The 13,799-nt window shown below is 39.1% G+C and overlaps 1 non-coding gene and 1 pseudogene across 1 annotated transcript; both read right to left on the reverse strand.

Annotated features, from left to right (window-relative positions):
• Positions 1-10,053: 10,053 nt before the first annotated feature.
• Positions 10,054-10,117, reverse strand: LOC122437527 (annotated as a pseudogene).
• Positions 10,118-10,295: 178 nt separating this feature from the next.
• Positions 10,296-10,375, reverse strand: LOC122437529. The gene has a single exon (XR_006268340.1). It is a non-coding gene; the product is annotated as a small nucleolar RNA U2-19 (small nucleolar RNA).
• Between the last annotated feature and the right edge of the window lie 3,424 nt (positions 10,376-13,799).

Here is a 13,799-nt window from a genome sequence, read left to right on the forward strand (position 1 = left end):
TTTTAAAATAAAAATATTTTTGTTGAGGAAGCTGGGTATTTGCTGAAACAAACTTCTGGAGTATCTCTTAGCTTCCCCCAAATCTTTTTCCTGTGGCTTTGTCCTCAAAACCATTCTCTGTTCTGAGAGTTACAGACCAACATTTGATGCAGTCTTAAGATTATTGTTACAAGAAGAAGGCGGTTATGCTCAGTCATTTGCTAACCAGACTGAGTTACTGATCCAACCTCGGGGCTTGCATGAACCATGTAACTTCTAAGATCCATCTCTAGTATCCTAACGTGGTAGAGACCATGTGGACCAGACCTCCGGAGACCTAGGCTCAGTCCAAGCTCAAGCTCAATTAGCCCAAGGGTTTTAGGTAGGTTCCATAACTTTCCTGAGATCTTTGTCATTTTTGAAGCTTTGTAATGGGCATTATAATCTTAGCACCAAGAGATTTTCTGAGAATTAAATGAGAAAATGAAGTTGAAAACACTTTGAAGCATTTATATCAACAAAATATCAGACATGGTTCCATATTTGTGAGTATAAACAATGCTAAAATGAACATCTTTGTTGCAACCTGGGTATACTCTGGTTATCCCAAGAAGAGGTATTACATATTGGATAAAAAGTATTATTCTAAAAAGCGGGATTTAGAAGTTGATAGATTTGAATATTTTTAAGACCTTTGATGCATATTGCCAAATCACCCTCTACAGAAGTTCTTCAAATTTATCTCCAATTAGCCTTATATGTGAGTACTATTTCCTACAACCCTGGTCAAAACTGGGTATTATCTTTTCTTTTTTTTTCATGTTTGCAATTTGATCTTGTTTAATATTTTTAAGCCCCTAATGATGCTGATATTTAAACAATGTTTATAATCTATTTGCATCTCTTCTTTTGTTGCATATATTTGCTTAGTGAGAGAACATACAGGGTCAGGAATATACTTTCCTTTCTCTAATTATCTGTTGGCATGACCAGTATTTTTCCAAATCTGTTACTTCACTCATCATTCTTTATGGCATTTCTTGACATATAAAATGATAGTCAAAACATTTTAAGCATGAGATGTGAGACAGTGAATATTTATAATATTATAAATATGTTCTTCTTCAGTTTATAGCTTTAATTGTCCTTCCCTTCCTTCCTGCCTCCACACACACTTTTAAAAACTAAATTTTGGAACAGTTTACACTGCATGAATATTGTAGGTTTTTCTGATTTTAAAGTAATAGTCACAGACTGAATTGGCTGGCCCTAGATTATTATTTGGAGATATTTTAAACAAGTTTCTCATCGATTTTACTTTAGGATTTTTTTTTCTTGTTGGCTTCATTTTGATAAACACTGTTTTCTATTTCATAGAGGTTTTTAAATTTATGGAAATACTTAAATTTTTAACTTCCCTATCATGCTATCTCCATGTTTTTCTTCATTTTATATGATTATGTTTTCTGTCATCTTTTCACTATACTTTCAAGTTGTATATTTATTTTTATCCTTTCACAGGTGGCTTTTGTTGACTTACTAAATTGTAGGCAATGCTTTATGTGTTGAGGATCCCAGGGTCAATGAAATGGGCAGGATTCCTACCCTCATGATGCAAGCAGTCTAGTGTTATCTGTTTTGTTAATTGCTTCTTAAAGAAGCATTTATTTGTCAAAAGCTGCCTTTAATTTATTAATATGTTTATTTGTTTTATTATTTTCTTTTCACTATTTTCTCATATTAGTTTTTTTCTGAATTTTGTTCTAATTTCCTTTCCTGAATGTTTAGTGTCTTTATTTCAATTTTTTCTTGGTTAATTATAACAGAACTTAAGGCAAAAATTGACTCTGACTATAATGTTAGTTCTCATCTATATGCTTAATTTGTAACATTCTCATTTTCAAAAATTATATGTTTAAAATTTTCTGATTCTAGAAATATTGATCTTTAAATTTGTAAACCCTTGCAGTTTCTCCTAATGCAGACCAAGAAAGCAGACATTTTTCATTTTTATTTTTAAAATCTTCAACTTGTTACTTTAGTTTTTAGACTACATTAGGTAAGGATTGAATTTCAATTGTTTATTCTTAAGATGCTAACCATGTTCTCAGCGCTATTTATTAAATGATTCTTCCTTTTCCACTAATTTATTGTGTCACTGTTTTCACGTTAAATTGTGACTGAGCTGTCTCCTTTATTTAGATATATTTATATTTTACTTTGTTTATAATATGTTTTAAGGCCTTTATCATTACTCATCTTTAAAAGAAATTATTAGGTCTTCCACCTATTTACTCTTTCAGATTATCTTTAGAATCACTTTGTCATTATATTAAAAAGAAAAATGGAAGCTCACTGGCCTGTCATTGAACCTATAGCCAATTTGGGGTAAAAGCATTATATTTACAACACTGAAGAGATTTTCCATCCAGGAGCACGGTAGGTTTCTCCAAGCCTCTTCAGTTATTTATTGTTAGATGTCTTTTATAGTTTTCTTTTTTCCTTGAATGGATTCCTACACTTTCATGCTAAGTTTATTCCTGGATATACATAAGGCATATTTGTACATATATACATAATCTACAAGGTTGTATATACATACAGTTCCAAGACCTCTGTGGATACCAAGTCTGACAATGCTCAAGTACCATATATAAAATGACTTAGTATTTACATATAACCTGTGCATATCCTCTTCAATAAGTTAAATGATCTCTGTTGCTGCTGCTAAGTCCAACTCTCCGCGACCCCACAGACGGCTCCTCTGTCCCTGGGATTCTCCAGGCAAGAACACTGGAGTGGGTTGCCATTTCCTTCTCCAATGCATGAAAGTGAAAAGTGAAAGTGAAGTCGCTCAGTCCTATCTGACTCTTCGCGACCCTATGGACTGTGGCCTATCTGGCTCCTCTGTCCATGGGATTTTCCAGGCAAGAGTACTGGAGTGGGTTGCCATTTCCTTCTCCAAAATGATCTCTGGACTACTTAAATACCTAATACAATGTAAAAGCTATATAAATAGTTACAAATACAATGTAAATACTATGTAAATAGTTCTCAGTGCATAGCAAACTGAAGTTTTGCTTTTTGAAAGCCTCCAGCAATTCTTTTCAACCCTCAATTTGTTGAATACACAGATACAGTCAATTTTTCTTCCTACTAGATATTGCCATTCATAAGGAGGTTCCCATTTATTTAGGTACATCTCACAAGCTATTGAGTTCTTTTTAAAATATAGAGCTTATTTTTTAGAGCAGTTTCTGGCTCACAGCAATATTGAGCAGAAAGTCAAGAAGAAGATCTTAAATTCTCCCTGCTCTAACACATGCACAGCCACCCCTATTGTCAATATCCCACCCCAGTGTGCTGTATTTGTTACAAATGGACCTACACTGACACAGTATGATCAGCCAAAATCCATAGTTTACATTAGAGATCATTCTTGGTGTTGTCTGTTTTATGGGTTTGGATAAATTTATAGTGATGTGTATCCACAGTATCACATAGAATTGTATCACTGCCTTAAAAACACTCTGTACTTTTTCTGTTCTTTCTTCCCTCACCCCTCCCCCACAACAACCGTGACAAGCTCTGACCTTTTTATTGCTTTGATAAGTTTTTACTTTTCCAGAATATCATATAGTTGTAATCATATAGCATTCAGACTTCTCAGGTTGGCTTTCTTCTCTTTGTAATATACGTTTAAGTTTCCTCCATGTCTCTTCAAGCCTTGATAGCTCATATCTTTTTAGTGCTGAATAATATTCTGTTTCCTGAATATACCACAGTTTATTCATTCTTTACCTACTGAAGAACCTCTTCGTTGCCTCCAAATTTTGGCAATTATAAATAGCTCTACTACAAACATCCTTGTGAGTTTCCTTGCTGTCTCAGTGGTATTAGTAAAGAATCCGCTTGCCAATGCAGGAGACAAGGGTTCGATTCCTGAGTTGGGAAGATCCCCTGGAGAAGGAAATGGCAACCCAGTCCAGTATTTTTGCCTGGAAAATCCCATGGACAGAGGAGCCTGGCAGGCTACAGTCCTTGGGGTCATAAAAGAGTCGGACATGACTTAGCAACTAAACAACTTCCCTACCTAGGCTTTTGTGTGAACACAGCTTTGCAACTTCTTTGGATAAATACCAAAGTGTGGGATTGCTGGATTATATGGTGAGAATATGCTTAGTTTTATAAAAAAAAAAAAAATTTCAGACTTTCAAAGTGGCTGTATCATTCTTCACTCCAGCAATGAATGAGTTCCTGTTACTACACATTCAGCACTTGGTGTTGTTAGTGTTGCAAGTTTGGGCCATTCTAATAGGTGTGTAGTGCTATCTTGTTTTAATTTGCGTTTCCTTGTTGGTATAAGATATGGTTGTTTGCTGTCTGCAATTCATTTTTGGTGGGGTGTTTGTTAAAGCCTTTAGCCCATTTCTAAAATCAGATTGTTTGTTTTCTTATTGTTGAATTTTAAGAGTCATTAGTATATTTTGGATAACAATCATTAACATATATGTCTTTCTAAGTTCTATTTTTTTAGTTATAATTCTATTTATTTTTTGTTGGCTATTTTTGTTGGTTATTTTGGGATTTCTAGGTAGACAATTATGTAATCTCCTGACAATAGGCATTTTCTCTCTCTAAAAAAGCTATTTCTCTCACATGTCTTATTGCACTGGCTATAACTTCTAGAATAATGTTAAAGAGGAGTGGTGATAATGAGCATCCTTTCCTGTCTTATCTTAAACAGATCTTTCTGGAGCATTTCAGCTTTAAATATGATTCTAGTTGCTTCTTTGAGATTTATATTAAGTGAAGTAATAAGTAAAGAAAGTAGCCTTTAATAAATAAAGAAAGTAAGTAGATAAAGAAAATAGCCTTTCTCCCTTACAGTAAAAATATCATTCCCTATTTAAGACCTCCAAGTTGTTGAAGTCCCACTATGTGCAGACATTATACTGTAAAGCAAAGAACAGAGTTGCAGAGAAATGAAGTTACTGGCCTATTTCAAGCCTGAGCTAATATTCTCATTTCCTGGCAAAATGAGGTCTACACTTTTCTTTTCTTCTCTAAATTGAAGTTAACTTTGCTATAATCCTGCCTTCCTTAAAGCTGTCTTCTCTTAATTTTACCTTTACTCAATTTGCAAAATTTAGCATTGCTCTAATGATCCCTGAGCTCCAATACTTTGGCCACCTCATGTGAAGAGCTGACTCACTGGAAAAGACTCTGATGCTGGGAGGGATTGGGGGCAGGAGGAGAAGGGGCCGACAGAGGATGAGATGGCTGGATGGCATCATCGACTCGATGGACATGAGTTTGAGTAAATTCCGGGAGTTGGTGATGGACGGAGGCCTGGAGTGCTGTGATTAATGGGGTCGCAAAGAGTCGGGCACGACTGAGCGACTGAACTGAACTGAATGATCCCTATGGAGAAGGTAATGGCACCCCACTCCGGTATTCTTGCCTGGAAAATGCCATGGACAGAGGAGCCTGGTAGGCTGCTGTCTATGGGGTCGCAAAGAGTGGAACACAACTGAGCGACTTCACTTTCACTTTTCACTTTCATGCATTGGAGAAGGAAATGGTAACCCACTCCAGTGTTCTTGCCTGGAGAATCCCAGGGACGGCGGAGCCTGGTGGGCTGCCGTCTATGGGGTCGCACAGAGTCAGACATGAGTGAAGCGACTTAGCAGTAGCAATGATCCCTATTTATCACATTTCATTGACCAAGATTCTGAATTTACCAAATCATTGCCTATAAAAAGGAAAGAAAAATGGAAAAGAAGAAGAAAAAATGCAAGTACAAGGTATTCTTGTCTGTGTCTGTTTTGTCTCCCTTCTCTGACCTCCCTGGACACCGGCCCCCACCCCAGGTTCCTGCTCTTATGGGTGAAGTAGAGCAGTTTGTGCTCTTCTGAGAAGGGGCTGCCTTGCTCCGTGGGGTCCAATTGCTGCTGGCATGACAGTGTCTGATTCCTTGAGGCCCAGTACATCAGAATTTGGATGTCACAAAGGGCCACTGCATTTATTTTTCCTTCGGTGAGACTTGACATTTACTAAACGGGGGTCTTTTCTTCTCTTGTGGTAGTGTAATCTCTTTTTGTAATGTGTACACTACAAATGCACTTGAGTAGGTTTTCATTTTGATTCTTGAGGACACACACTAGTGATTTTCTTTTCTACCTGATATGCTCTCTGGAGAGGCAATTATTTTGTGAGCAGTGTGTATGGATTTCTTAACGTTTAGTGTTTCATTTTGTGCACCAGCTGCCTGCAGGGTTCTGGACAGCCATCTCTCTTCCCGCTGCACTCACAGCCGCATTTGTGGGCTTTCCCATGTCTCACTTCTCCGTGGGCTGTGGGTTGTAAGAGCCAGAGGAGATACTTGGAGCTGTGTGGTCCAGCATTTCCCAGAACCAGTCCAGGAGATACTAATTTTGAAAGATGATCTTTGCCAAAGGGGTCTAGTGGTCAAACCCACAAATCTGCAATGAACAGAGAGAAGTCTTGCCATAAAAAACAAAGTCCAATCCACTTATTTTAACCCAGAGTCTTCCGAACATTTTATCCTATAGCCCTTCCCTTGCCTAATAACAGTATCAGGTCTGCAAAACACTTTGAAAACACTCTGACCCCTCCCCACTTCTCACAGAAGGGTCTCACCACTTCCCTGGTGAGTAGTGAACTGCACAACATCTCAAAGCCCCAGGTTGACTACTTGAAGTTATTTATAACTGTGGATCTGTTCAGGTTTATGGTGCCATCTCTCTGTAGATATGACCTCATAGACCTCATAATATCTATAGAGACGTATCTCTTTCCTTAGTTCAGACCACCTCGGCTTTTGTTGTTTTCGTAAACTGTGAATCTTTCCAGTTACTCTTGTATCTTTGAACTCATGTTGCCTGTGGACACCCGTGCTGTGTGCACCTCACTTGACTCCTCAGGCCAGGTGCGGGGCCTGTCAGAGGCCGTTCTGTAAGGCTGTTTGCATCTGGGGGCAGGTTAAGGACTCTGCGGCCACTGTCCCGAGTCACTTACTAAGTGGACTGATTCCATTTCCTCCTTCCCAATACCCCAGGCCTCTACCCAGCCGGTCAATCTGCTAAAGTGCTTGGAGCTATTTTTCCAGGAAGGATGAAAAGATTCTGCCCCTCTTTTATCCTCCTTGGTGCAATCTTCCTTTAACCAGTCCCCAGAGACCTCAGGGGATGAGGAGTTCAGAGCAAAGTAACCATCGCACACAATGAAGTTACCAGCTGTCTGTGAACTTTTGTGTTGTGTTAAGTGAGCCTTCTCAAGGCACCTTGCTCTGGGCCTCCAGGGTCCTAGGTTAAAATGCATATTTCTAGAGGTGTACAGAATGAGCAGTTCCCCTTGGGGTGGGTATTGTGAATCAACTGTGTTTTTAATTTAAAAAAAAAATATATATATATATATAGATACACACATATATGTGCATATATATATATATATATATATATATATATATATATATATATATATATATATATATATTTGACTGTGCCAGGTCTTGGCTGTGGCATGTGAGTTCCTAGTTCCCTGACGAGGAATTGAACCCAGGCCCCCTGCACTGGGAGTGTGGAGTCTTGACCACTGAACCACCAGGGATGTCCTGTGAATCAGCTTTTTAAAGAAACCCATCCAGGTGACTGTTCAATCTGAGAAAGAGTGAGATGATTTATTCCCAGAGGTACAAACCATCTTTTTCTTTACCAAGACTTTGAATTCAAGTGTCAGATAATATCTCTTACCATAATAAATACAATACTAATTATTTTTTTTATCTCCTCTCTCTTTTCTCAAAAAGCATTGTTGTCCTCTCACCAACTCCATCCTCCCTTGAATTGTTTAGGACTCTGCTAACCTCATCTTCTGTTCCCAAGAAAGGCACTCCAGCTTTGAAGCAATTGGAGCAAACAAAACAAAGAAATAATGAAGAGCCCTTGAAGCTGTTTAAAATAAACCATAATAAAGGGACAATTCCTTTACCCTTAGTGTCTCCCCTATCCCTGCAGAGAGACCCAAGCAGCAACCACAAAGCAAAGAGACAGCAGGCTCTTCTCCCTGCCTCTGAAAAAGTCTGCCAATCAGAGGTCTAGACTTGCCTCTCCCTGGCTGTGTTCACAGGGTAGAAAGATCCCCAGGCTCTGTTGTGCTGACGCAACTGGACATCAGGCAATGCACTCATTAGTTATTCAAAGGGCTGTATAAACAACAGAGTAAGTAAGCATAACATTAAGTTCAATGCTGGCTCCCTAAAGGAAAAAGTAGAAAGGATTATTTCATCCATTCATAAGTTAGAAAAACAGAAAATATCTCCCCCAAACAAACAGACCTTCTTTATGTTTAAACTTATTGGTAAGATGGCTGGGAGAGGATTTTGGCTCCTGGTATCTTTCTAAAGGGCTTTCCTGGTGGCTCAGTGGTAGAAAACCCACAGTCCAATGCAGAAGACACAGGTTCAATCCCTGGGTCTGTAAGATCCCCTGGAGAAGGAAATGGCAACCCACTCCAGTATTCTTGCCTGGGAAATCCCATGAACAAAGGAGACTGGTGGGCTATAGTCCATGGGGTCGGAAGAGAGTTGGACACGGCTTAGCAACTAAACAATAGCAACAACAATGTTTCTAAAAGAGTATGAGCATTATCTTATTTACAAACACATAGAAATAAGCATTTGTTGAAGACCTACTCTGTGTCATATACATCATATTTCTGCAACACGTATACAATAGCTTATATTTTTTAGTAACACAAGATAAGCACTTATTACGGTAAAACAGTTTGTTTATCTCACTTAATTCTTACAACAACCAAGGGAGAAATGAGTGTAAGAGAATATCGTTTTTTTTTTTTTTTTTTTACAAAAAAAGAAATAAAGTCACAGATGTAGAAAAGAAACTTACGGTTATGGGCAGAAAGTGGGAATTGGAGGGCAGAAATAAATTAGGAGACTGGGACTGACATATAAACACTGCTATATACAAAATGAATAACTATTTCATAAGGTATGAAATAATATGAAGATTATATGAAAAATATGAAGTAAATAAGGGTTTACTTCATAGCACAGGGCACTCTACTCAATAATCTGTAATGACCTATATGGGAAAAGAATCTAAAAAAGAGTGGATATAGGCATATGTAGAACTACAACATTGTAAATCAACTATACTCCAATAAAAAACTATTTTTTAAAAAGAATAATCATCTTAAAATTGAGAAAACTGAAGCTTACAGTGTTTTGAAGTCACAGATTTATAAGCTCTGAACTGGAAATAAGAATCAAGCCTAAGTCAAGTCTTTAATTTTAAAATCCCATTTATTATAAACTATTTTTTATAATTTTCCTAAGTAGGACCTGTTTTCATAACCAAGACATTCTGTGGCCTTCGAAAGGGGAAGCAGGCTCTAGGAAACCGTGTCCTGGAGGTTCCCAACAGAGCTGGGGCTTCTGTCTACCCATCAGAACATCTCCCGCTCAGACAAGGCCGCCAGGGAAGAGCCCAGTAACTCACTTTCAGGGAGACAAGGAGGCGTCCCAGCCCTGGTGGCCTCTATCTGCCTGGGTCTTTGAAAGTGAAGTTGGATTGACTCTTCTATAAATTTCACCTCTGCTTAATTTTTTCTTTTCATTGGGAAGATCCCCAATAACAATTACTTTCAAATTTAAGAGTCGCCACATGTCGCTGGAGAGTGCTAATCCAGAAACCACCTAAGTACATTTTCACGAGATCACAGAATACCTCTGGGGAGACAGTGGCTTTGAGGAATTTGCTCTTACTCCGAACAGGCAGAGTGATGATAAACCTTAGCATCTGGACACGGGTAGCCTGCACTGCAGTGAGAAAGGCATGAAGCAGTTGACAGAGTTCTGATTAAGGATCCTTGGTCTGTGCTTATGGAAGTAAGTGCAAATGGAAATAGCTGAGTCTTGATGAACAAAGTTTCTGTCCCCATCCCCTTTCAAAAGACTGCCCCCTCAAAGTCCCTCTTCTTTCTGAGAAACTGTAAACCAAAATAATTGCTTTAATCTTTTTCTTTTAATTCTGAGCTCAGATCAAGTGTAGAAACCTTCATAAAGGTCCATAGTAAAATCTTTTCATCATTGCTCAGAACTGATTAGCCTTTCATACACACACACACACACACACACACACACACACACACACACACACACACACACACGCTCACTCCATCAATAAGTCCTCAGTTACTCATTGTCACCTCTACACACAGGCAGGCACACACACACACACACACTCCTTATTGTTTTAAATTATTATTTTGCTTCTTAGAACTATCGAGATCATGCATTAGGGACACCAAGAGATCTTTTGATGCTCAGATATGGCTGTTTTCATCATCGACAATAGCTTTAATCTTTATGCAAAGAATCATCTTCTCATCCTAGGGCATATTAGCAGTCCCATCACTGTGTCCGTTTCTGCCCCCTGGGAAACCCCCCCTCTTGGATCTACCAGGCACAAAAGGAACCAAGCTGCCCAAGCCCCTGGGTTGCCATTATCTGTCTGAGGGGGAGGTCTACTTAACTGCTCTTCCCCCCTGCTGACCATCCTAAATCACACTGCTTTTCCAACCTGTGGGGCTGGAAACTTCAAAGGCCTGGGTCACAGCCCTACTTAGCATCTGTGAATGTCCAGCAACCCGGAAACTTGAAAGAGAATGTCATCAGCTCCCTTGAGAAATCACCATTAATTTTGTAGCTGATGGTCCTGCCTGCAAAGCCTGGGGCGGGGTGTGTGTGTGTGTGTGTTTGCTGTTCCTCTCCACTTCTGCCTACGTTCTAGCAAACACTGGAAACAGCGCTAATGAGTGACAATCTGTAAAGGCTGCAGTGAATGTCAAATTTTGTCCTTGGAGTCAACCTATATATAGTTAAGGAAGGAATCTCATCCCAAATGGTGGGGGTGGGGAGCAACTCAGGAAAGACCGCCATGGAAAAGAATCAGTGTGAAATCTCTCAGAATCCCAGGTGAAAATGTATTTCTTTTATTGTCTAGGCAACACAACAAAAAGCTTCAGCAGGTTTAAATATACAGTTTTGGGTGAAAAGTTTAATGGACAAACCCTCAGGTTTTCTGCGGATTGGAACACTTTGTTTTAAGCTCTGTTTCAACGAAGAAGGGGTTTTTCCTTTCACAGGAAGGATACCCCACAAGAAGGATGCCCCATCAGATACCCCACCCACTAAGGAGGCCGAGATGAGAGCTCCATGCCTGCAGAGTAGAAACCTCTGAGCTTCACACACTGCATGGGAGAGACCGGCTTCTCTAGCATGTTTGGTGAGGCTCTGCTCTTTGAAGTCTCTGTTGCTGAAAAGCTGACGTCTGGGCAAAGGCAGGTCAGGATGGAGCACAGTGAGAAAGCCCAGCCATCAGTGATAAGGCCTAGATCTTGAGAAGGTCCAGACCAATGCTGCCTGCCCAGCCCATACTGGGTGCAGGTGAGGAACACTGGTGTTTGTCTTTCAAGTCTCTTGATGCAAATTCTTGTCTTGGTGTGAAGATCCATCAAGGGAGAGAAGGGGCTTTGACTGCTTTAGGGCAGTCTCAAGGACCTTGTCTCAAGAAGTGTGGCCGGAGGGTGAATGCAGAAAGGAGAAAGCAGACACGGGTCCTTCCAGCTCACCTCCCCATCCTGGAGGAGTCAGGGCCCCTGTTGGAGAGGGGAGTGAAACTCACAGAGTATTCACAGAGTTCCCAGAGATGAACCCAGAGAGCGTTTACACCAGAGTTTAGGATATCCACTCAGGACTTTCTTAACTTCTCATGTTAACCCTCACTTACAAGTGCAGTTTTCCTTTCAGCTTTATTGAGATAATAATTGATGATACAATACTGTATAAAGTATACAGCATAATGATTTTTTAAAATTTTTTACTGAAGTGTAGTTGATTTACAAAGTTGTGTTATTTTTTGCTGTTCAGCAAAGTGAATCAGTTATACACACACACACACACACACACACACACACACACATATCCTCTCTTTTTAAGATTCTTTTGGTTATTACACAATACTGAATAGTGTTCCCTGTTCTATGCAGTAGGCTCTTATTAACTAACTATTTCATATATAGCAGTGTTGCTGACAAAGGTCCATATGGTCAAAGCTGTAGCTTTCCGGTAGTCATATACAGATATGGGAGTTGGACCATAAAGAAGGCTGATCACTGAAGAATTAATGCTTTCAAACTGTGGTGCTGGAAAAGACTCTTGAGAGTTCCTTGGACTGCAAGGAGATAAAACCAGTCAGTCCCAAAGGAAATCGGTCCTGAATATTCATTGGAAGAACTGATGCTGAAGCTGAAGCTCCAATACTTTGGCTACCTGATGCAAAGAACTGACTCATTTGAAAAGACCCTGATGCTGGGAAAGATCGAAGGCAAAAAGAGAAGGGGGCAACAGAGGATGAGATGGTTGGATGGCATCACTGACTCAATGGACATGAGTTTGAGCAAATTCTGGGAGATAGTGAAGGACGGGGAAGCCTGGCGTGCTGCAGTCCTTGGGGTGTCATAGAGTGGGACACTACTGAGCGACTGAACAACAATACGGTAGTATATGTATATGTCAATCCTGATCTCCCAACTTATTCTTCCCCCATTTTCCCCTACTGGTAACTGTAACTGTGTTTTCTACATTTGAGACTCTGTTTGTAAATAAGTTCATTTGTACCATTTTTTAACTTACATACATTATGAAATAATTGCCATAATAATTTCAGTGGAAATCCATCATCTTATATAACATTAAATAAATAGATTAGAAGGTGTTTTTCCTTTGTGATGGGAAATCTCAAGATCTGCTCTCTTAACTTTCCTATGAAACATACAACAACAGTGTTATTATCTTTATCAAGTTGTACATTACTTTTGTAGTACTTGTTTATTTTATAACAGGAAGTTTGTACCCTGAGACGGCTTTCATCCATTTCCCCCTCCCTGCAACCCTTGCCTCTGGCAATCACAAATCTCATCTCTTTTTCTATCAGTTTGTTAGTTTGTTCTGAAAGTATAATTGATTTACAACACTCTGTATGCAACATAGGGGTTTGATATTTCTATACATTTCAAAATGATCACCATGATAAGTCTAGTTTCACGTGTCACCAAATAAAAATATTGCATAATTGTTGACTACATTCCCCACACTGTACATTTTATACCTGTGACTCATGTATTTTGTTACTAAGAATTTGTACCTCTTAATCTCTTTCATCTATTTCTTTCCTCTCCCAAACCCCCTTCAATCTGGCAACCTCCTCTCTGTTCTCTGTATCTATGATTCTTCCTGTTTGTTCATTTGCTTTATTTTTTTAGATTTCACATATATCACACAGTATTTGTCTTTTTCTGACTTATTTCACTAAACATAATACCCTCTAGGTCCATCCATGTTGTTGCAAATGGCAAGATTCCATTCTTTTTTATAGCTGAGTAATATTCCATCGTTTGTGTGTATACCACATCTTCTTTAACTATTCATCTATTCGTGGGCACTTTGGTTACTTCCATATCCTAGTCATTGTAAATAATGCTGCAATGAACACAGGAACGCATATATCTTCTCTAATTCATGCTTTTGTTTTCTTCAGATAAATACCCAGGATTGAAATTGCTTTATCATACAGGAGTTTTATCATTAATTTCTGGGGGAATCTCCTTACTGTTTTCCATAGTGGCTGCACCAATTTACATTCCCACCAACAGTGCACCAGGTTCCCTTTTTTCTACACCTGCTGCTGCTGCTGCTAAGTCACTTCAGTCGTGTC

The sequence above is a fragment of the Cervus canadensis genome, chromosome 2 (genome assembly GCF_019320065.1).
Source record: "Cervus canadensis isolate Bull #8, Minnesota chromosome 2, ASM1932006v1, whole genome shotgun sequence".
NCBI classification, from domain to species: Eukaryota; Metazoa; Chordata; class Mammalia; order Artiodactyla; family Cervidae; genus Cervus; species Cervus canadensis.